Genomic DNA, 23835 nt, shown 5'->3' with positions numbered 1-23835 from the left:
TGTACAGACAGAACTCACACTGCTCCCTTCAATTCTGAGCCTGGAGACCTCACTGTAATGCATTAAAAAATCCCTTAAAATGGATGTGACGGCTGTTTTCGTTGTGTATTACAGAAATATACAGAGTTCAGAGGCTCCACAGTTATACTTTGGGCATGTATGTCATTAAAAGAATAAAAAAAGATGATGGCCAAATGTTGTATTAAAATCCCATTAGAATGGCTGGGAGGAATTTATGGCTCCAATCTCTTTTATCTGACAGGCGTCAGTTTGGTGATAGAGTTCTCGCTCCTCCTTCTCCTCTTTGCATCTCCTTCTCTCCTTCTTTTCTTCTTTTTTTCTATTTCATTTTCTTCTCCTCTCCCACACCACTTCTTCTCTCTCTCCCTCCTATTCTTCCCTCCTTTCCTTCCTCCCTCCCTCCATCCTTCCTTCCTTCCTTCCTTCCTTCCTTCCTTCCTTCCTTCCTCTCTTTCTATTCTCCTTTCCTTGCCCCCTCCCCTTCCCATTTACTTCATCCTTGGGCTCTACTTGTCCATAGGACATCTGGGGATTGTCTTTACTGAGGGAAAGACAAATATTATCAGGTTTCTGTCAATATTTGCTCCTCCTTCAGTCCTCTGCTTTAGGCACTTTAAGGAGTGATCACTTAGTCTTTTTCCAGATAGACTTCTCTCTGGAGCTGAGGATTTGTTAGCTCTGTGCTTGTGTATACAAGCCGTCATCACTGTGATGAGAAGGATGGGGGTTAACACACCGTGTGACCTCAGGAATGATTTCAGTTACTGCAGCTCCCACATGATACACATGAATTTTAATGGACTTGGCCTCACTGCTCTAGCCTGGGGTCAGTGGTTCTCAAAGCTAATCTTCTACAAGCTGACATGGGGCCTGAAGAAGTTGTTTGTTCTGTCAAGAGAGGTATGGATTCTTGTCTTCTGATCTCCAGGTCATGCTGTCATCCTCTACGGAATGGGAGGAAATGCCAAACCATTACAGAGTATAGAGATACTGAAGGACCAGTGTGGAGAAAACGGCCCACTAAGAATGGCTACATGGTCTCACAGGCAGAGCAGTAGGTGTCTGGAGGTTGGTTCTGAGTCAGTTTTGATGCAGTCATAGGGACACCTGGCAAGAAGCCCCATCTCTCCAGTCCATTTATCTGCCGAAGAGAAGAGGGCTGTCTCTGAGAATCTGTGACTCTGTGAAGCCACCCTGGGGGATTACAGGGAAATAAAAATATTGTGGTGGCTCTCACAACCACAGCTACACAGAAGTAGCCAGTGGTTAGAAAGGGATACATTGTGACTTCAGAGTCACAGGGAAGAGATGAGTTCATGCCATCACTGTGAATCAGCCTATAAAGCCACTCGAGGACAAGCACAGTACCACGTGTCGCTGATACCTCGCCTCTGTAACCATTTGGCACACTCAATGAAAAAAGGATAAACTTTACGTGATATTCATGTTGAGAAAGATAGAGGAAGAAAAGGAGGATGAGGAGGGGTAAGAGGAGGAAGAAGAGAAGGGAGAAGAAGAAAAAGAGAAGGGTAGGAAGAAGAGGGAGAATTCTGAAAGGTGGTTTGGAAACACAGAGAGCAGCATATTGTTACAGAAGTCAAAATGGAGAGCACCCGAGGAAAACCGTGTGGTCAACATGTTGAATGTGACCTAGTGTCCCTCCATCATTCAACTATCTACTAAATCAGCAGGCGAGCTTTTATGATTTAACATGGAAAACTATGTAAAAGTATGTCGTACCTTGTAGCTTAGGTCAAGCTTGTTTCAAAGAGGTAATTCATTCACAAGTAAAACTTGTTAATTTTCAGTGTGAGCAGGATGAGTTTTACACACACACACACACGTACAGATACATACACTCACTCACACATACACACACACACACACACACGTACAGATACATACATTCATTCACACACACATACACACACACACATACACACACACATACACACACACATACACACATACACACACACACATACACACACACACATACACACACACACATCTACATTTACAGACACATTGTGTAGTGATAACCACAATCAAATAACATATCCATTACTACCTACAGTTACCATGTGTGGGGGTGTATATGCATGTGTTGATGACATTTTTAATGTACTGTTATCATATTTCAAGTAATCAGTCAGGAATTTCAAGCATGCTACTTGCCTGTGAGCTGTAGCAAACACGAGCTCTCGCAAGTTTAATGCGGAATAAGCATAATGCTGAAGGAGATTCTTTTCATTAACAATTACTGAGAGACAGCGGATCTGATCTTGCCGTTCTCTTTGCTCTAGACTATCTTGCCTACTTCTTACCAACATGACTTACTAAGTGAAAATGGATAGATTGGGCTAGAAGCTGGTAAGTGAATACACCAAGACTCAGTAGAAAGACACTACCCTGGCATGAAAACAGTTCCAATGGCACCACTGAGTGAAGAGAAATGAAGAATTAGAACTAGTTGGTAGCAAAGGCAAAGAATTACTTCAAAACTTAGCAGGAGATTAGAATCAGTAGTGGGTAGGAAATGGGAGATACACACATATATAAACACATACATACACACACATGTATGCACATATATGTACACATATGCACATACATACACATACAGACATACATACCCACAAATACATAAACACACACAGACACACATATACACACATACACATAGATACACATACATACACATATATACATACACACACATAGACATATACACACATATACACATGCACACACATACACAGACATATATACACACATACATACACACACACATACACAAACCTACACACACACACACACCACACACACACACACACACACACACACACACACACACACACATACACTGAATACTCAACAAAGAATTTTGTCCTAATGAAGACTAGCTTAAATAAAACTATTATGCTGGAATTAAATACCAACCTCAAAATAGAGACTCATCTTCCAAACAGGGAAAGCATTTGGCTCAGGAAGTCTGTGTTTCTACAGGAAATATTGTGCCAGAAAAATAAGATTCCTTTTTTTTTTTTAGAATTAAATTTATAATTTTATTTGGAAAATAAACTGGATGCTAGCTATTAGTGTGTTTTGTGGACTACCTTCATTTTAATTTCTTTATATACAAAATGGAGATCGGCACAGTTAAATCTTTCTTCTTCTTCTTCTTCTTCTTCTTCTTCTTCTTCTTCTTCTTCTTCTTCTTCTTCTTCTTCTTCTTCTTCTTCTTCTTCTCTCCTCCTCCTCCTCCTCTTTTTATTAAACCTTTAAAGTATTATTTGGCAACATTATACATGTAAACAATACATCTTGGTTATATGTACCCCCAAACTCCCCCTCCTACTTCCATGAGGAAACCAAGCTCTCCTTTACTCCTTCCAGACACCCCTGACCTGTCCCCTCATCACTTCATGTCTCTTTTGTTTGTAGTTACCCACAGAGTTCAATCTTGTGGCCTGTTGGAATGCTGACTATCTTGTTGATTTGGTCTGGTGATACAGCTCATTCTGAGGGTGCTGTGAGCACACACTTCCTGTGTAATGCTGCTGCTGAATGCAGTCGTTGAGCATTTATGGAATTCGAGGGACTCCTAAATCTTTGTATTTGTCGATTCATCCAATGTTCACAACAGCCCTCAGTCATTTTAGTCCCATTTTGTTAGCAAAGAAACTGTAATTCTGAGAGTAGAGAACTTGCCAAGCTTGTCCATAGAGTAGCCGAGGTTCAAACTCAGACAGTCTGACTCCACTGTCCATACCTGGGAACTATTATGGTTATTACTACAACTACTAGGCTGAGCTGAAATTGCGGCAGTAGGAATTTAAATTTCAACCTAAATTTCTTAAATATAAAGATTACACAAAAATGAGGTAGAAGCTTTTCAAACATGAAGATCTTTATAAATGCATAAGCAGATTCCAGGTGTCAGTTGGGTTCCTACTCTCCTATGCAGTTTTAAACCAATTTGGTCTAAATTCAAATGTGGTCCCCGTGCAGCTGTCTCTGGAGTTTCTCCGCATTCTCAAAGGCATTCGTTCCCGTAAGTTCCTCTGCTTTGTCTAACATACATCTTCCAGTGTGTAGGTATAAGTTCTGCCTTCCTCAAATGTCATTAGTATGGAGGTCTTAGTGAAGATCTGAGGGGTTGTGACATAAGTCATGTCATGCAGGACTTGCCTCCTTTCCTGGCACCATCACCGATCTTCCTTATTCCACAGGAGGACATAGATGCTTGGCTGCTTGGCAACCATGCTAATCTGAAGAATCTGTCCAATGGAGGAGCCAGCATACCAGGCAGGATCCCATTGACAGTAAGTTTCATCTAGCCACATACAGGGAAGGAAAGCAAGCCCCCCAACCCCTACAATTCCTCTTGAGCCCTGCATTTTGTCTATATTAACAAAAGAAAAAAAAAAACACCAAAACTAATGTAAACCAATCCCCCAGAAAAATTCTTCTAAAATGCTAAGAAATCAAACTTTAAAACAATAAAATTACATTAAGAGCTGTACATGTTTCTGGAACATATGCTTATATAGACTGCAGCAGAAGGCTCCCTTGCCATCTGACTCTGCTTGTGTTGGGCTCATGGAAATTTTTGGTGGGAGACTGGAAAGAGGGAAAGGGCGTCAGGTTCCTTGTTACCTAGGTACCTTTTAGGGCAAGTCATGGTTATTAACCAGAGGCTAGCGGCAGAGCCAATTCCAGCTTCATAGCAACTGGTGGAAACCGGGGAAAAGAGGGCTCTTTGCAGTGCCATATGCTATGGTACATACATAAATACATGACATGGTAGCCGGTTCAATAAGCAGGTTCCATAGTGCTTCAGGTGCATATAATGTCTATTTTGAAAAGTTCTTGGTGAAGGAATTTTAAAACTATCCAACAACAACTTTTCCTCCTTCTCTTCCTCCTCCTTTTCTGCTCCTCCTCCTTCTTCTCCTTCTCTTCCTCCTCCTCCTCTTCTCTTCCTCTTTCTTATTCTTCTCCTCTTCCTCTTCCTTTTCCTCCTCCTCCCCTCCTCTTCCTCCTCCTCTCCCTTCTTCCTACCCCTTTTACATGTGAATTGTTTTTGCAAGAAAGTAGTCTGCACAAGTGAGAGTGTGCACCACAGAAGCTAACAGCTTCTGGGACAGGCTGGAGCCACAGAGCTTCTGAGGCAGCCCCCTTTTCAGGCTCCAGACATCCGGCCACCTTCCCGGTCAGAGGACAGGTGTCTGCCCAGCCCAGGAGGGCTTTGCCTCAGCATCTGCGGAAGACATCTTGGTTCCAAGACCCTGCGAAAGTAGTCTGCACAGGTGAGAGTGTGGACTACAGAAGCTAACAGCTTCTGTGACAGGCCAAAGCAACACAGCTTCTGGGAAAGGTCCTGTTTTAGGCCTTCATCTTCGGCCAGAAGGGAGGTCCGAACGCCAGATATCTGTGCACTTTCCCTGTAAGAGGAGAGCTTGCCTGCAGAGAGTGCTCTGGCCACTGAAACTCAGAGGAGAGAGCTAGTCTCCCAAGTCTGCTGATAGAGGCTAACAGAATCACCAGAGGAACAATCTGTAAACAGAAACAACTATAACAACTAACTCCAGAGATTACCAGATGGTGAAAGGTAAACGTAAGAATCTTACTAACAGAAACCAAGACCACTCACCATCATCAGAACCCAGCACTCCCACTTCGCCCAGTCCAGGGCACCCCAACACACCCAAGAAGCTAGACCCGGATTTAAAAGCATATCTCATGATGATGGTAGAGAACATCAAGAAGGACTTTAATAACTCACTTAAAGAAGTCCTCTTTCCTTTAGACAATCTTCACAAAGCAAAGAGCTCCAAATTCCATGAAGAGACAAATCTGGTTTCCAATGCAAGAGGTGTGACTGGTGATGGAATGAATGACGGGCTTACAATAGGCAAATATGTGCTCCTCTGTGTACCTGATCATTTAGTAGAGGATGATTGGTAGCTGCCTACTAGCATTTCCCCAGTGGGCAGCAGAGGCACCCCTGCTCCTGTGGCACATACACTGAGTGGGAATAAGAATGTGTGTATTATGAGAATAAAACAGGGAAAAAGGACGTGGGCTTAGGGATTGCTATAGCTTGTCTCTCAAAATGCTCATTTATTGAGACCTTTATTCCTAGCTGGCCTGGCATGTTTTTAAAAGGTTTGGGAAACTTTAAGAGGTGAGGCCTATCTGGAAGAAGTACGTTACCAGGTACATGTCCTTAGACACTGCTTTGTCCCAGGACCTTTTCTGTCCTTTGTCCATTTTCTGGCCACACGAGGTGGGTCTATGCTCTTGGAATCATGGAACCATAAACAACAGAGGTGGCCTTGGTGGCATAAAGCCCCTGAAGCCAGGCGTCACAATCAATCCTTCTTCCTGTCAGTTGGCAGTCTGTCACAGCAACCATAAAGGTTATGATTGAAGCAGAGCACCTTGAGAGCTAAACAAAGGGAGAAAATAGGCTGTGTGGAGCCCTACAGGAAGCTCACACCAAGTGGAAAGAGCAGTAAAATGCAGAGTGCTGAAACTGGAGTGTGCTATGTGAGCTTCCAGAAAAGCCTGCCTGCACCAGCATGGGAAGAGCCATTGCTATAGAAGAGAGGGAAAATGATATGAAAAACTTGTTTCCTGTTTCTGGCAAACTAGGATAATTTAGCCTTTATTTCTTAGATTTGGGGGAGCACTTAAAAGTTCAGAACATTGTAAGGTGATTGACAGAGTTCTCCCTAATGTTTTTGATGAGGGTTAGGGGTCACAAATTCCTTCCAAATTCCTCCAGACCCCTTTCTACCTTCGTAACAGGCTCATCAAATATTCACATCATTCAAAAAGACTAGGACTTTTTTTCTAATCAGTCTGGTTTCTAATTGACTTTATTTTCTTGGCTCCATTACAAGCAACTTTTCTTCATCCTGGAATTAGTTTCCAGCCCGTCTTGTTTTTTCCAGTTTGCTTGTGTGGCCCTGGTTCTTCACATTAATCGTCTGTTATTCCTCCGGATCTGTATTTTAGACAGGGCAGTCCTCTCTGCACTATAACATAAAGAACTCTTGCAGAATTTTAAGGACGTTTTCCTCTTATGAAAAGTAATAAAAGTATTAATTTCCTTTTCAGATTATTTAAATGGGTCATAAAACAGCCCCATTTACTGGACTTACCTTTTCTTTATGCTCTTACTAACCAAGAGAGGGTTATGGTCTGTGTACTAAAGCATTGATACACTCTGGTGGTCTGAAAGGTTTAATGTCTCTTCCTGGCGAGCTTAATTTAAAGCAGGGAGACTGGTTCAACATTATTATTTCATCTTAAGTACATCTGGAAGCCCAGAGAGCAAGGCCTTGTTCAACTTTGTCAGAGAAAAAGCAATGTCTGTTCATATTTTTTTACTCCCAAGAACATTCTGCGTTTGCCTACCTAGGAAGCCATGGTCACAGTACGGAGGAGGGAGCAAGAGGTGGATGGAACACTGTTGTCTCTCAGTCAGGCCTTGGCTTACGAGGTAGAGAATAATCAAGTGACTAATTAAAGCCTGTATAATTTCAGGAATCAACAAAGCTACCCTGAGAATTTGGAGATTTAGATTTAGGAGAAAAAAGCCTGCCATATCTGGGGATCCATTCCATAATCAGCTTCCAAATGCTGACACCATTGCATACACTAGCAAGATTTTGCTAAAAGGACCCAGATATGGCTGTCTCTTGTGAGGCTATGCCAGGGCCTGGCAAACACAGAAGTGGATGCTCACAGTCAGCTATTGGATGGATCACAGGGCTCCCAATGGAGGAGCTAGAGAAAGTATCCAAGGAGCTGAAGGGATCTGCAATCCTATAGGTGGAACAGCAATATGAACTAACCAGTACCCCGGAGCTCTTGTCTCTAGCTGCATATGTATCAGAAGATGGCCTAGTTGGCCATCAGTGGAAAGAGAGGCCCTTGGTCATGCAAACTTTATATGCCCCAGTACAGGGGAATGCCAGGCCCAAGAAGTGGGAGTGGGTGGGTGGGGAAGTGGGTGGGGGAGTGTGTGGGGGACTTTTGGGATAGCATTGGAAATGTAAAAGAAATAAATACCCAATTAAAAAAATAAAAATAAAATATTAAAAAAAGAAAGAAAAAATCTACCAAATAACAATTAAAAAACATCTGATCAATACTAAAAAAAAAAAAAAAAAAAAAAAAAAAAAAAACCACACATTTAATTGTGCCACTATGTTTTTCTCAATATTATTGATTATGTGCTCCTTGTATCATTGTTTTTTCTCATTCCCATGATAAAATCTTATGGGGGCAGGGCTTATTTTTGTTCACATTTTTGAGAGCTGTACAGAAGCAATACAGGCAGGGCCTTGAGCCAGCTGCTGAAATTGCGTCTGCAGAGAGTGGAGGATGCTAGTACACAGGTAAGCCCCTTCCTTCTCATTTGGACTGGATGGTAAGGTGGGTGTTCCTAGTCTAGAAAATTCTTCACAATCATACCCAGAGATTTATTTTCATGATGGATCTATAACCTGTCAAGTATAAAATCATAACCCCCTTTGATGGCTTTCCCATATTAAAAATGTTTTATGAGTATTTTCCCCCCAAAGAATTGAAGATGCTTCAGTCTTTTCTTTAGAAGAGTTGATCCCAAATTGTTTTCCATCACTGTTAGTTTGGGTGAGTGAGAATGGTAGCTTTAGACACAGCTATACCTTGCTGGGTGTAGTTTTGCTTCTGGTCCCTGCTACACAAATACAGTCAATTCTTGGAGTCTATAGTGATTATCATCAACTGGGAAAAATAGTACACCATTTGTTTATACAACAACCTCCCTCCTACATTTAATTATGATCGGGTGAGAACAGATGTCTTAAGCAGACATGCATGGAAAGATCATGGATTAGATATAAAAAGTTTATACATTGATGATTGGAAGAATTTTCTTCAGACTGATATTTGGTTTTATACATGTCATGCTTCTTTCTTCCCCAGTCCTATGGGCATATTAAAGTGTCAAAGCCATGTGACTGCTAGACTTTGGTGTCCTGAGCCTAGAAGAAAATATAGATTGGAGTAGGTTTCCTGAAAGTTATTTCTACACAAATGAGGATGCCAATAACTTCATGCACACACACCTGCCCCTGACCCTAATGAATCCAAGCCAAATTCTCCTTTTAATTTCTATGACATGCTTATTGTTTCTTCTTTACATACCAGTCACAGAAAAGAATTATATAGGAAGGGGATCAGAAAGGAAAGGGTGGTCATAGCAACTCTGGAGTTAAAATGTCTTACATTCCCAAGCTTTACCAAAATACATAATAGGGTCTTTGATGGTGCCCAAGCATCTGGATAGCCACGTAGGTGCTTAAGCACTGTGAATTTCAAGTAGGTCTTTCTCCAGAGGCAGAACAGTAAAAATAGGGTTTTATGTTTTCTCCATATCCAAGGATTTTTTCCCTGTCTGTTGCACAAATTAAGACCTTGTTCTCTTATGGTTTCTGAGGCTAAATCACTGTTGAGAAAGGGATGGAGGTGAGAACATGGGACAGTGGAAGGAACAAAAAAAAAATTGAAAACCAGAGAACAGCTAGAAAGTAAAGTTAACATCATATTAGACTAATTATCACACCATACTTTTTTAGTGATTATTCAGTCTTGGGAAAAATTCTATCATCAGTTGCATAAACACAATGAGGGTTGACTTTATTCTTCCCCATAATTATTGTTTTTTTTTAACTTTTAATTGATTCTCTGTGAGTTTCACATCATGTACCCCAGTCCTGATCACCTCCCTGTCTCCTCATATCCACCCTTTACCCTTGTAACCCCCCAAATAAAACACACACACACACCACCACCACTACCACCACCACCAACAACAACAACACAAACAAACAAAACATAGAAAACATCTCATGATGGAAGCTGTAGTATGCCACAGTGTAGTATGTAGCATAGTTCTGGCTAGACCAACCATTACTACCATCTGCAGGAGGCAAGCACAATGTAGTATGTAGCTGTAGTATGCCATAGTATATCCCTCTGTCTATATATCTTCACTTACAAATTGTCATTGCTGTGAGTTATCAGTCTGGACTGAGATCTGTCTTCTGTGACACCATCAGTATTATTGTATCTTCACTGGGATGCCTCTGGGTTATCCTATTGCTACCCTGTGGCATGGAGATCCTGCAGCCCTGGATCAGCAGGACTGGCCCCTTCATGCATTCCAACTGTTGACAGATGATGTGGATTTTGGAGTTGGCCAACACAGGCCTTGAATTTGGGTCTGCATGGCAGCCAAGCTGGTCAGGGAGAGCTCTGCAGCATAGTTCTGGCTAGACCAACCATTACTACCATCTGCAGGAGGCAAGGTCAACTCTCTTGCTCTCTCTCATTTCTTTGGAGCTATCTCACCCTACCCACAACCCCAGAGCCAGCTAGCTCCATTGTGCTTCACAGTCAAGACAAGGGGGTCGAGGCAGAGGGCACTCTCTCAACTGTTGCAGGCTCTGAGGGGCTAGGCGAGCTCTTCTGATCTCACTGGCTTACTTGTGCCTTCACCATCAGGGTCAGCTCCACTGTATTGCTCAGGTCAGGTGCAGAGCTCTCTCTCCAGAGTGCTCCAGCCAGGGAGGGAGCAGGGCTAGCTCTCCTGCTCATATGACTCCAGGGCCAGCTCTCCTGACTACTGCCTGTGGTCAGGAGGGGAGAGGAGGAGGGCATAATCTCCATACTCACTCCACCTCAAGATAGATGGATGGATGGCAGGACCAGCTCTCCCTCTATCTCACCCTCAGGGCTGGCTGACCTGTGCTCTGACCATCAAGGTCAGCTTGCTGTGCTGTTCAGGTGAACTCCAAGGCTCACTCTTCTGAGTGTTATAGCTGGTGAGGGGCAGGGTAGCTCTTTCCAGCTCATGACTGGAGGTGGCAGGGTAGGGAGCATCACCTCTGTGCTAATGCTACCCAATGGCAGATAATGTCAGTGTTCTCTCTCCCACAGTCACACCCTTGGGGCCTGTGTACCCATACCCACACCACAAGGTCAAGCTCCACTATACTGCCTGGTCAAATTGCAGGGCTCTCTCTCTCTGTAGTGCTGCCAGTGGTGAGAGATGAGGCCAGCTCTCCGGAGCACCAGGTCCAGTGAGAGGTGGGGCCATCTATGGATTCCCCCACTAAAGAGTACCCATGATCTCTAGTGGTAAGATGAGCCATGGACATCAATACTGACCCCTGCCATTGCATAGCTACAGATCCAGACGTGGCCTTCAGTGCCAGCTCAGGTTGGGATTTCACCATTGCCCAAGGTGGCAGGGCTGGTTACTCACAACAGGCTACTCCTCTATTGTCGAGTCTCCAGTTCCATCTCTCTTCATAATGCTTAAGTTGCTCCACTTCTCTTTCCTTCACATCTGACCACGACACACCAGTACATTGTGTTGGCTCCTGCTATAGACTCGACAAATGGCAGGCCTATGGGTGAGATTCTCCATCTGTGCTGCATGGCAGAGTGACACAGGGGTGTCTAAGGCCTGCTGTGCCATACACTGGAGGGCAGGTTTGTGGGTAGCATAGTCGTCCGCAGGTCTCTGTCTGTCTGTCTTCCTTCTCCCATGCTGTGCTGTCTGGATTTTATATGATTTTTATGAATACTTAACATAAAGGATTTTTGGCCACCATGGCAAGGATCAAGCTAGGATGAACAAAGGATTGCCATTTTCTCTGTCTCTGACTGATATAAAAACAACACAACCATCAAGATGTTCTTTTGCACATGGCAGGGGCATGGGGTATCATTATTTTTCTTAGCCACTCAATACTCCTTTCAACAAATGGGAATAGCACCTATTGAGTGTTCTGGAATCAGACAGTAGAACAGAGTTACCAACTATATCTTGTATCATTAGCTAACTGAAGGGCCTAGCAATTATAATATTACTAATAAAGCCTGGGCCAAATTAGCTCTTTTTTTTTTTTCCAGAAAATCAAGCAGATTGGAATATTTTGAGGTATCTTGTTCATTGGAGAGCCTTTCACTGCAAATGCAGTAGGCAAAGTAATTCAACACACACACACATACACACACACACACACACACACACACACACACACACACACACCACGGTGGATGGTGTCTTAGCAGGTCCTGGTATCTTTGAACTGTCCTAGCTGAAGGAGCTTAGTTCCACCCTCCAGGACCACTCTTTTGACTATTTTCTCTATTCCATTTCTCCTTTCCAATTCAAGTTTGGGGTATTTTTCTTTTTTTTTTTTATTAGATATTGTCTTTATTTACATTTCAAATGTTATCCCCTTTCCTGGTTTCCCCTCCAAAAACCACCTATCCCATCCCTCCTCCTCCTGTTCACCAACCCCCCCACTCCCTTCCCTGTCCTGGCATTCCCCTACACTGGGGCATCAAGCATTCTCAGGACTAAGAGCCTCTTCTCCCATTGATGACCAACTAGGCCATCCTCTGCTACATATGCAGCTGGAGCCATGGGTCCCTCCATGTATACTCTTTGGTTGGTGGTTTAGTCCCTGGGAGCTTTGGGGCTACTGGTTAATTGTTGTTCCTCCTATGGGGCTGCAAACCCCTTCAGCTTCTTTGGTCCTTTCTCTAGCTTCTCCATTGGGAATCTTATGCTCAGTCCAATGGTTGGCTGAGAGTATCCACTCCTGTATTTGCCAGGCAATGGATTATATTTAAGTAAGATGTTAGCACCAGCTACTAGGTGTTATATTTTGTTGCCTATGGGCAAATGGTTGAACATATGGGAGGCATAAGATTAATCCAATCTATTGGAAGAGTAGAAGTCACTTTTGAAATAAGGGTCAGCTATAGAGTTACACTTGTTGCTATTTTAGAAATTTAGCTGTAGATAGACAAGAAGGTAAGTAAGCCACTTTGATTTTTTTCTAGTGATTACCTTCTGGCAAGAAATGAAAGTCAAGACACATAACCTGAGAGAACCTAAAAGCACTAAACTGTGAGGTACTCACTCCAGTGCTGGAATTCTCTGACAGAGTCTGTGCCTACAAGGCAGATTGGGGTTGTCTTTGTTGCTCTGATATACCATAATAAAATTTGACAAACTTCGTCTCTTTTTCATCTTTGAGTTGACAATTAAAACTTTAAGTTAGAAGCTCATGTTGTAACAAAGGCTGCTGTTTCATATATTTTTAAATTGAAATTTCAAGTGGGAAGTATCTCTTTACTTTTAGATTAATCTATAACAACATGATATCTACTATCATTTATTTTAAAAGGCATACATGTTTCCTAAACAGCTAAATGACGTTGAATAATTTCACCTGTTTCTCCAATATGTTCCCTTTCAACTTGTATCTTAGAATATAATAGCCATGTTTTCTCATACTTGTGTAACAACAATGAAAAAATGAGATCCTACTGTTTCATTGTCTAATCTCTACACTCAGATTTCATGTAAAAAATCAAGATCCCTTTAGTACAATTTTAGATCAGCCCAGTGGTTCTTAAAAATTTCTTGTAGCCTAGAGTTTGAAGATATATACAGTTCTTTTGTGTTATCTTGAGAATTATTCTCCATGTACAAATGATCAGAACAAATACTTAACTATAATTATTAAATATCAAAAGTAGATGCCTTGGGGAGCTACTCTTTGTGTGGTCTATGAGAAAATTTGTGCAGCTTTGACTAACTGAGATGGCATGGGTACTTTAAATTGCTCCTTTATTTGACATTCCAGAAATTACAGCATCTCAGGACAGTGCCCTACAGGGAGGGGGTCATGATGTACATTTTGTTTGTCAAGTGGAAGAAAGGCTACGCATGTGAAACGAGGAGGGAGAAGGGGGAGGGATGTGAAGACTTTGGACGACACATGCTTGAGGAATTGCTTTTTAGGGAAAATAAATGCATATGAAAGTATAGAAGTTGATTTTCTTCGAAACTGTTTTTGGAAATCTTTGGTGGGATTATGTTGGAAGAGGGTTTTGATGTTTTTATTAATAATTGGGAATCCTGACATAAAAGTATTTTGAATAGTCCAATGTGTAAACCGCATTGCCTTTGCCAAATAGTCTTTGTTCTACAGGAGTAAGATGCCTTTTAACTATATAAATCTATCAGAGATAAGTGAAGTTATTCATTATCCTCAGTTACCTCTACTTTGTCACATAAGATGTCACAGGCTATCACAGACAAGAGATGAGCATGTGAACACCTCAGACAATAGGCATTGGGTTGGTTTTTATATTTTCAACTGTCAGGCCTATAACATTAATCCTGGTGGTGTTGCTCACTATTTACTTCAAAATGTCAAATAATTTGATTTATTTAGGAAGTAAACAGTACTACCAAAAGCCTGGATTTTCCTCAATATTTTAGAAAAGTGAGAAATAACAAGAGGTAATTATAAACTAATTTGTTTTTAATTAGGTCTTAAAGTGCTGTCTAGTTTTCATCTGAAACAAAACAAACAGAACAAACCGAACAACATCAACAAAACCTTTCTTTTCAAACACCCTACAGATCATCTTTTGGAAGACTCTGAGATAGCTTTCCTTGGAAGATAAAAACACCCAGAACTTCCCTTCACTGTGACACCTAATGTCTCACCTACGTTCTATTTAAATGTAGAAAAGTCTTCTGTCTGTAGATGAAGCAGAAGCATTCTAAGCAAGGCTGGCAAAGTTGGAGGCTGGGCAAAGCCCCAGCAGTGGCAGTGGGCAAAGCCAGGGGGATAGGAAACCTTGAAAGGAGAGGAGTGGGCAGGAAAGAGAGATGCCAGGGGAAGGAGAGGTGGAGCACATTGGGAACACAGGGCACCGCTCCTCAGACTTCGTGCTTGTGCTATCGTTACCTAAGTCTATTTAGGGAACTTTCCAAAACACAGGGCAGCTCTGTGGCTCTGGCTTTCAGAACTTATGTAACCAATTGTTTGGGGAATGGGTTGGAAAATTCACAACAGAACCAATTTTTTTTCAAGGGAATGACAGTTTAACCAAAAGATCAAAGGTTTGGTGCATAGGGGCTAATTTTCAGAAAGCCTTTCAAATTGTGAAGCTTTTCTCCTTGTTATAGTCGTCAAGACATACTAAAATGGTCATTTCATGCACTTAGCAACAGCTTTCTTCTTGGTTCGCAATGTCCTATGAATGTCCATGCCTTCCAAACCCATGAAAACAAAGTTGGCAATTGGGTGATTGTCTCCCAGACAATGGTATGCAGAGACGACCAGTTATTGAGTTGTGTTGTCAGAAAACTATATTGCTGGATTTATTATGATTTTCTTTTGAGGCTGACAAGATATATGGTGGGCTGGAAAAGAAGATGCCTTGCAAGAAGAACCTGAGGCATAGTCAGAAGGGTGGGAAGGGACGTCTCAGTAGTATTTGGAGTGCTCCCAATCCATTTACCAAACCAGTAATTAGCTCTAAGACCCAAACAATACAACCATATCAGGAGTCTCTATGCTAAACAAGTTAGTACACCCATTGCTGTTGAAGATACAGCTGATAAGCATCAGCTGTTCCTTTATGTCTTAATTTGTGTAATTAACAGAAGGCAACACAGAAACTTCAAATAGTGATTAGCCATCTATAGTAGTCAGAAGATTCATAGTATTTATTTTGATGTTAATGTCTGGAACCAAAAACCCAATTCTTCCAAGAATTTATGACTCATTCTGGCAATGGAGAATAATTCAGACTGGGGACCCATCGAAACCATCCTCCACCACATGAGAGTTTGCAGATTCATTGTTACTGCAACTTGGATTGGGATTCAAAACTGCATCTGGGACTTATTAAACCACCAAGCCCAAGGGTTGATACATATTTTGATTATAGTTAAACTTACCTGGATTTAAAAAAATTAGCTATTTTCTGACATCTTTCTCTTCCTTGAATTGTACTAGTTGAATTGTTCTGTTGCTGTGATAAAACACCATGACCAAGGCACTTTATGAAAGACAGTGTTTAATTGCCAGAATGTTAGAGTGCATGATGGTGGAGTGTAGGCTTTGTAGTAGGTACAGCAGAAAGCTCACACCCCAACACCAAAAGCAGGAGCAGAGAGCACCTCGTGAATAGAACAAGTCTTTTGAAACTTCAATGACTGCCTCCAGTAACATACTTCCTCCAGCAAAGTCAGCCACACCTCTTAATTCTTCCCAAATAGCCAACAACTGAGCACTAAGTATCCAAATGCCCAAAAGACTTATGGGAGACATCTCACACCACAGGAATCTTCACATTACGTATTATCCTTGAAAGTGTTCACTCACATTGAGTACCTGTGGAAATCTATTTTCAAGATGCTGAATATTCCTAAACAGGAATTTTCCTTAGAGGAGGATATTTAGGCCTTTAAAGATCAGTGATCCAGGATTAACTGCTTTGGGTTCAGCCATTTATCGTTGAATCATCCATACAACTGCTAAACCCTTGCTTTCTCTTCTAAATCCACCATCATCCAAATTGAGGAAAATAGAAATTGAAACGATCTACAGAGAAATTCATCTGGCAATCCAGCTCCTTCCCCACCCCAAATTGAAGCAGCTCATTCTAAGGATGATTCACCAATCACAGTTGAAGGGTTTGGATAACGAAAGAGCAAAGTGGGAAAGGGTTAGGTAATTGTCTATATCTAAAGTTCACTGTAAAGAACAACACGATGATTGACTCACACTGCAATTGAGTTAAGATGGTTCCTCCAGAAGAAGGGGACGATCAGACACAGTAAATTTACAAGGGAGGATTCCAAAAAATAACATGTGTTTCTCCTCACCCTGCTTATAATTTCAATTAGGAACACACTGATTAACCCCAGAACACAGCTCTTTTAGGGGAGACTCTTAACGTCTATTATCCTAATTTCATGAACTCAGAGGAAAAAGGGAGACACTTAGAACTCATTATAGCAAATTATGCAAAGCTAAGCCTCTGACAGGCTGTGTCTATAAAAGGACACGAGACTGGATTTTAATTTCCCCTGGAAGGATGAGGAACTCTGAATTCAGCAGTTGTTTGCATGAACTGACTGCTTCCCGACCTTCTTGTCCACTCAAATAAAAGGAAATGCTACATAGCTGCCTGAACTTTGACAGCGTGGTAAGGAGTTCATTACGGAAGGCTGCGAGAACAGTGGCCACAATTCATCAGAGAACATGCATATGAGTGTGATGTGATACCAGGTGTTCCGAACTCAGCATAATGGTATGAATGAGAACACAGCTTGTATCCTAATTCTCTCCCATATTGGATCCATTCATTCCCATTTGCTTCTATCAGCTGTGGCCAAATCACCTTCCTGACATCTGTGGTCCCTGCTCTGCACCCTTGTTCAGTCTCTTGCCCCAGGGTGAGTTTTAAAAGGCAGACTGTATTAGCTTCCGCTGACCCCACTTAAAATTCATCAAAATTCTCATTGTGCTTTGGATAAAATACACAGTCCTTGTTCTATGCCAGCGCTTCCTGAATCTCCTTTCTCCCAAACACTGATCCTCCTTAGGTTCCTATTTAAAAAAAACAAAATCCTATATCCAGAAGGTCCTTACCTGGACATCTCCTCTGCACACATGGCCTGTCTGTCTACTAGCCAACAAGTACCATGCTTCATAGATATCTCGTTAGTCTGTGACCATTGTTTTTTATCTCACTATCTGTTTACTTGTCTTTAACACTCATACTACCTAAAAGTATTTTTTTTAATATTTTGTTCTTTGAGAACCCCAAATATGTATACAATATATATTGATCATACATAGTCCCCCACAGTTCCCTCTGAACACCCTCCTGAATATGTCTCTATTTTTTTTGTTAGCCCCTGAAACCAACTGCTCTTTCTCATATGTGCACAGATGCGGGGCCATCCACTGGGTTGTGAGAAAGCTACCAGTATCCATACCTCAAAAGAAAAGTGAGTCTCCTGTTTCCAGCTGCCATCAATTGACAATAGCATTGACATAGGGGTGGGGCCTCAGCAGCTCCTTCTCTTGTTTATGCTAGAATTTTTAATTGTCTTGGTCTTGTACAGAGAACCACAGCTGCCATAAGTTCATGTGTGTGACAGCCATGCCATGATTAGAACAGAACATTTCATAACATTCCTTCCTAGCCTCTGGCTTTTATATTTTTCTGCCTTTCTACTTTAATGGTCTCTGAATAATCTGTTGAGATAGATGCTCCATCTATGGCTAGCATTTAGTCAATTACTTTCTACACTTTGAACATTTATGAGTCTCTACATTAACCGTTATTCACTGCAAAAAGAAACTTCTTTGACTTAGCTTGAGGGCTGCATAAATCTATGGGTATAAGCATGAATGTTTAGAGGATAATTTGACAATGTGTCTATTTGGCAAAATAACAGTAGTAAGTCCCTCCCGAAGGCTTATATGCCTTTCTTCTCTGTTGGATTGGGACGTTAAATGTCAGGAAGCTAGTCTGTCTTTTATATTTTTATACTGAAAGGATTTTGAAGAATGCCTATCATATACTAAGTTCTCAATGGTTGAGTGTTCAGCTCCCTGACTGTCTTTGTTTAATTTACAAGTTAATACTTCCATGTCTCTTACAGGAACCAAATGCTCACAGGACTCTGTGGAATTGTGCCTTTGGGTTTGAACTGTGAAATCATTTTGTAGCTGAAACAAAATTGTAATGTCAGCTTTGTTTTTTAAAAACCATGTAGGTAGGGATTTACAGAGCTTCATTTTAGAGGCCAGTAGGGTTATGTCATTGGAAGTGAGGATTAAAATAGTGTTTTCTGAATGATCATTATGGAGTGAAGAATGGATAAAAAGCAGGTGGTAAGATTATGTACAGTGTGGATCTGCAGAAAAAAAATGTGAGATTCAAGCTTAATTTCCAGCCCAGGCCACACTTTCAGTTGTGCTCATAGTTAAGGCTCATTCTTCATGATTATAAGGTATAGGAAACAAACAATATTTAAAAATAATCAGATTATAGTATTGAGATCATTAAATGACATACATTATGTAAAATACATATCTACAGAATAGTGTTAGTAAGCAGTAAGTTGTCATGGCAGACATTTTTAATAATGCATCTAATATTATACTTCCTTTTTCCTAGATAAGAGAGCCCTGGCTTTCTTCAGGTTGGTAATATGTGTATCTATGTGATGAATCATAGTTTATTTAAGACCACTATGTGAATCCTTCTCATAATGCTATTTTCTTTTGTAATTATGAGTGGCTGATTCCAAATGATGAAACTATTAAAAAGTTTTCCCTCCATTTCTCTCCCCTCCCTTTCTCTCCATTTTTCTCTCCCTTTCCCCACATCTTCCAATATGTCTCTTTTTTCCCCTTCTCCAACCCTTTCCTTACACCCTTGGCCTGTCCTCCCCCTCTTCATCTTCCTATCCTTTTTCCTCTGTGTGTCTTTCATCTGAGATGAAAATAGAAACAAGAATTTGTGATTATGGAGACTCTTGCAACTTTGGGAGAAAGTCTTGCCATTTTGATCTATTAAAGCAAAACCAAATGACACAGGCAATCAATATTTGCTTAGAGCCCTGTTATGTTATCTGCAACTGGAAGCACATCTAGATGATATTGGTATATTTGTGTGTGTGCACATGTGTGTGTGCATGTGTGTGTATGCATTTGCACATGAGGATAAACCAATAGAGTACTTAAAGGTGATGGTAGTGGGCTACAAATAATGTTAAGAGAAAGCTATCTGCTTCAGTATAACTTGGATACTTAACCAAAGGAAAACAGGGATGGATTGCCAATTCATTTAAGGTCACATAATAAATATGGCAGAAATTTGGATCTTTAATTGCATCATATCTAAAGTTCAGAATACTATTCTTGGTTGTACTTTATTGTGGAAAATAATAATGTGTGTAAATGTCAAAGTCAAGTTTAAAAAGAAATCTGCTTTTCATTTTTAAAGTTAGCTTCACTTTTGTGTCTTTTATATAGATTAAATGTATTCTGTTTATATTGTTGGATATTTTAGTAAAATATAAATAGCATTTAGAGAGAGCTACACTAAAAATACATCCAGCAAATCTAAAAAAAAAACATATATAGAGAGAGTCAGGCATGATGCTCTGTGTCTGTTATCCTAGCATTTGAAAGGCTGCAGCGAGGTTATTTGTGCTCAGAAGTTTGAGACCAGACTGAGCAACAAAAGTGAGATCTCATCTCAAAAGCAAAACAACAAAACCAAAAGGGTGTGCAAGAAACATGGATAAAAATAAAACTGATGCTTGCACTGAAAATGCTTCAATTTGTTAGGTACTATTTAAACTACATTATGCTATATGGGATTTAGTCTTAGAAATTTAAAATACTACTACTAAACGGAATTGTCTTAAGAATTCAACCTACAGAAAAGTTTAAAGAAACACAGCAATCTTAAGTAGAAAGAACAACTTTGCAGGCCCCATACTTTCTGACTTTAGAGAATGCTATAAAGTCTTGATAAACAACATACTATGGTGGCACGAAAGTAGACATACAGACCATACAATAAAATAAGTAGCCTAGACATAAGCCTACATATAACTGGTAGTTGATTAAGATACCAAGAATACAGGAGAAGTAATGAGTCTCTTCAAAATGGCTGTTCAGAAAAGCAGATAATGACATGTAGAATGATGTTATATCCTGCCATATACTGAAGTCAACCGCAAATGTGTTAAGTACTTGAATGGAAGACTTGACACTACAAACTTACCAGAAGATATGACAGGAAAGTTCCAGACCATTGATTTGGACAATGATCTTCTTTCTTCCTTTTTTCCTGATGCCCAAACAAATTGTAAAAGTTTACAGATATAAGTAAACTAATGGGATTATACAAAAGAGTTTAAACCTTTTCAAACTATACTTCTGATAAGTTAATCTCTTAAATATGTGAAGAACCTGAATAACTCAAGAAAATAAATAATCTGTTGAAAACCTGGACAAAGGATTCAAATAAACATTTCTCAAACATCCACACTTTATAACTATATATGATTGTATACGGTTCATCATTAATCATCTAGAAAATGTCAAGTTAAAAATAATGGTGTGGTGAGTGAGCTCCTCACCAGGGAAAAGTTCTTGCCTTGTAAGCCTGACAGCCTGAGTTCTGTGCCTAAAAGCCACATAGATGTGGAAAAAGAGAACCTGCTCCACCAAGTTGTCCTTCCACTTCTACATTTACACTGTGGCACAAATGTGCCTGCGTGTGCAAGTATGCACACACGCATACACACACATCATACACACACATGTCATGTATACACATGCATAAAGAACATACACTTGCATTATGTGAACACATACACACACATCATGGACACACTCATGTATCATACATACACATATATACTCACACGCACACATCATGCACATTCACATACATCATGCCCACACACAAGCATCATGTACACATACACATACAAAATTAAGTTAAATTTTGTTTAATTTGGTGATATATTACCTCTAACCTGCAAGAATCACTGCTGTTAGAATCACAGTAGGTAGTATATGTGTGCAAGGATAACGAAAATGTGAACTCCTGTGCACTGTTGGTGGGAATGTAAATCAGTAAGGTTGGGAAATAGAGATACCTCAAAATTTGAGACTTGAACTACCAGGTGATCCTTTGTTGAGTTCCTTTGTTATTCCCTTTGTTGAGTATATATTTAAAGGAAATGAAATGAAACAAGCACATCAAAGAGAAACCTATTCTCCCCATGGTTCACAATAGCTGGAATAGGAGCCAGCCTATGACTCTGTTATGGTGTGAATAAGAAATGCCCATAGGCTGTGTTTGAAAACTTGGTCTCTCGATATTGATACTGTGTGGGAAGACTGCAAAACCTTTAGTAGGCAAAGCCCTGGCAGAGAAGTTTTATAGCCCAGCTCTGCTTCTTATTCATTTATTCCATTCTCTGTGTGTATATCTCCCTATCTCTGTCTCTCTGTTTCTCACCTCTCTCTGTCTCTGTCTCCATCTCTCTGCCTCCCTCTTTATCTATGTCTCTGTGTCTCTCTCTTTCTCTCTGTCTCTCTATCTGTCTCTGTATCTCTGTCTTTCCCTCTGTCTCTCTGATTCTGTCTCTGTCTCTGTCTGTCTCTCTGTCCCTCACCACCTCCTGATTATGCATAAAATGTGACCAGATTATCTTCTGATTCTGTGGTCATGTGAATGATGAAGCATACCCCTTGAACTTTTTTTTTTTCTGAGACAGTTAAGGTAATTTAAGGCTAACTAAGTAATACAAATTATCAAGGAGTTAACATTTTCAAGCACAGTGTTGTATGACAGGGCTTTTTAAGTTCTATGAGTGCAATATCATGATGATAAGGATTTGCTTCAGGGTAGGGGCAGTGTATGAAGGATCATTAACAAACCTTGGCCAAAAGTTGATCTTTGTTGAAGCTGGATGATGTCACATAGCTCACCATACCATTCATGTACATACTTTTCTATAAGATTAAAAAGATTTAATAGAAAGATATTTGAATTGAGCAAGAACATATATCCATCCTAATCAAAGAAATTCAAATCAAAATAATTATGAAGATGGCTTTTAAACTTAATAAATTGGTAATAGAAATTGTTACAAAAACTGGCATCAGTGTTTCAGCTCAGGTAGAGCTTCGGAGTAGAGATAGGTTTTTAGAAGTCTTGGTGTTTACTTATGAGTTTCACCTGACATCTAGAAACTTACCATACTAAATGACATAGAACGGTATCACATCTACCCCACACATCCATGCAATGACATCCTGACAAGCAGCTAAGCAGACCAGATCCAGCTTGAAGTACCACTTTTTTCTGATGTGTCTTCATGTCCGTATCTTATCATTGTGTGTCTCTTTAATATTGCCAGAGTCAAGTGCTGTGACTATTGATGATGATTCAATGATTGCTAAGACTGTTAATCTCCTCTGTAAAAACTGAATACCTATAGCAGTGAAATGAATAGGAAAATAGACATGATTAATATAAATATTCTGGGAGCATGTGTTAGCTAAATGACAATAGACAGAATTACTGTTTGAGTCTATAAATATTTTATAAAAAATTAAGCAATAATATAAGCAAGAGCAACAGAGATAACACTGTGAGTCTGGCTAGTACAGACTTCTCCACAAACATACATAACATTAAAATAGATTTTAAGAGCTTTATTTAGTTCCTAAATATTTAATTCTATTAAGCCCCGTCTTTTAATGAAACTCCATCTATAAATTTTCACATCTTTGAAAAAAATTCCCTTTTATTGAAAATAGCTCTGTTTTTAAATCCTGATTGGAGTCCTCCCTTTAAAATATTTCCTCTACTCCTTCCACCCCATCCCCCCACGCATGTGTGTCCACTCCCTTTCTGTCTTTCAATAGAAAACAGTCTTGTAAGTGATAATAAAAAAAATGTAATTAGATTAAAAAAAAAACCTAATACTTCAGAATAGGATAAAACAAACAGAAAGAAAAGAGCCCAAGTAAGCCTTCCCTTCCTTAAGTGGCTTCTTGTCAGATTTTATCACAGTAATAAGAAATGTAACTAGGGCAACATCCATCAATGAAGGACAGATTAAGAAATTGCATGTATTTGCTCCACTATGTTCATAGCAGCCTTATTTATAATAACCAGAAGCTGGAAAGAACCCAGATGCCCCTCAACAGAGGAATGGATACAGAAAATGTGGTACATCTACACAATGGAGTACTACTCAGCTATTAAAAAGAATGAATTTATGAAATTCCTAGCCAAATGGATGGACCTGGAGGGCATCATCCTGAGTGAGGTAACACATTCACAAAGGAACTCACACAATATGTA

The 23835-nt window shown here is 40.3% G+C and overlaps 1 non-coding gene across 1 annotated transcript; it reads right to left on the bottom strand.

Annotated features, from left to right (window-relative positions):
- Positions 1-11668: 11668 nt before the first annotated feature.
- Positions 11669-11811, bottom strand: LOC115487660. Its single transcript, XR_003949263.1, has one exon. It is a non-coding gene; the product is annotated as a small nucleolar RNA SNORA48 (small nucleolar RNA).
- Between the last annotated feature and the right edge of the window lie 12024 nt (positions 11812-23835).

This window comes from Mus musculus, chromosome 1, assembly GCF_000001635.26.
Source record: "Mus musculus strain C57BL/6J chromosome 1, GRCm38.p6 C57BL/6J".
In the NCBI taxonomy this organism is placed as follows: domain Eukaryota; kingdom Metazoa; phylum Chordata; class Mammalia; order Rodentia; family Muridae; genus Mus; species Mus musculus.
This window is presented reverse-complemented; position numbering and strand designations above follow the sequence as displayed.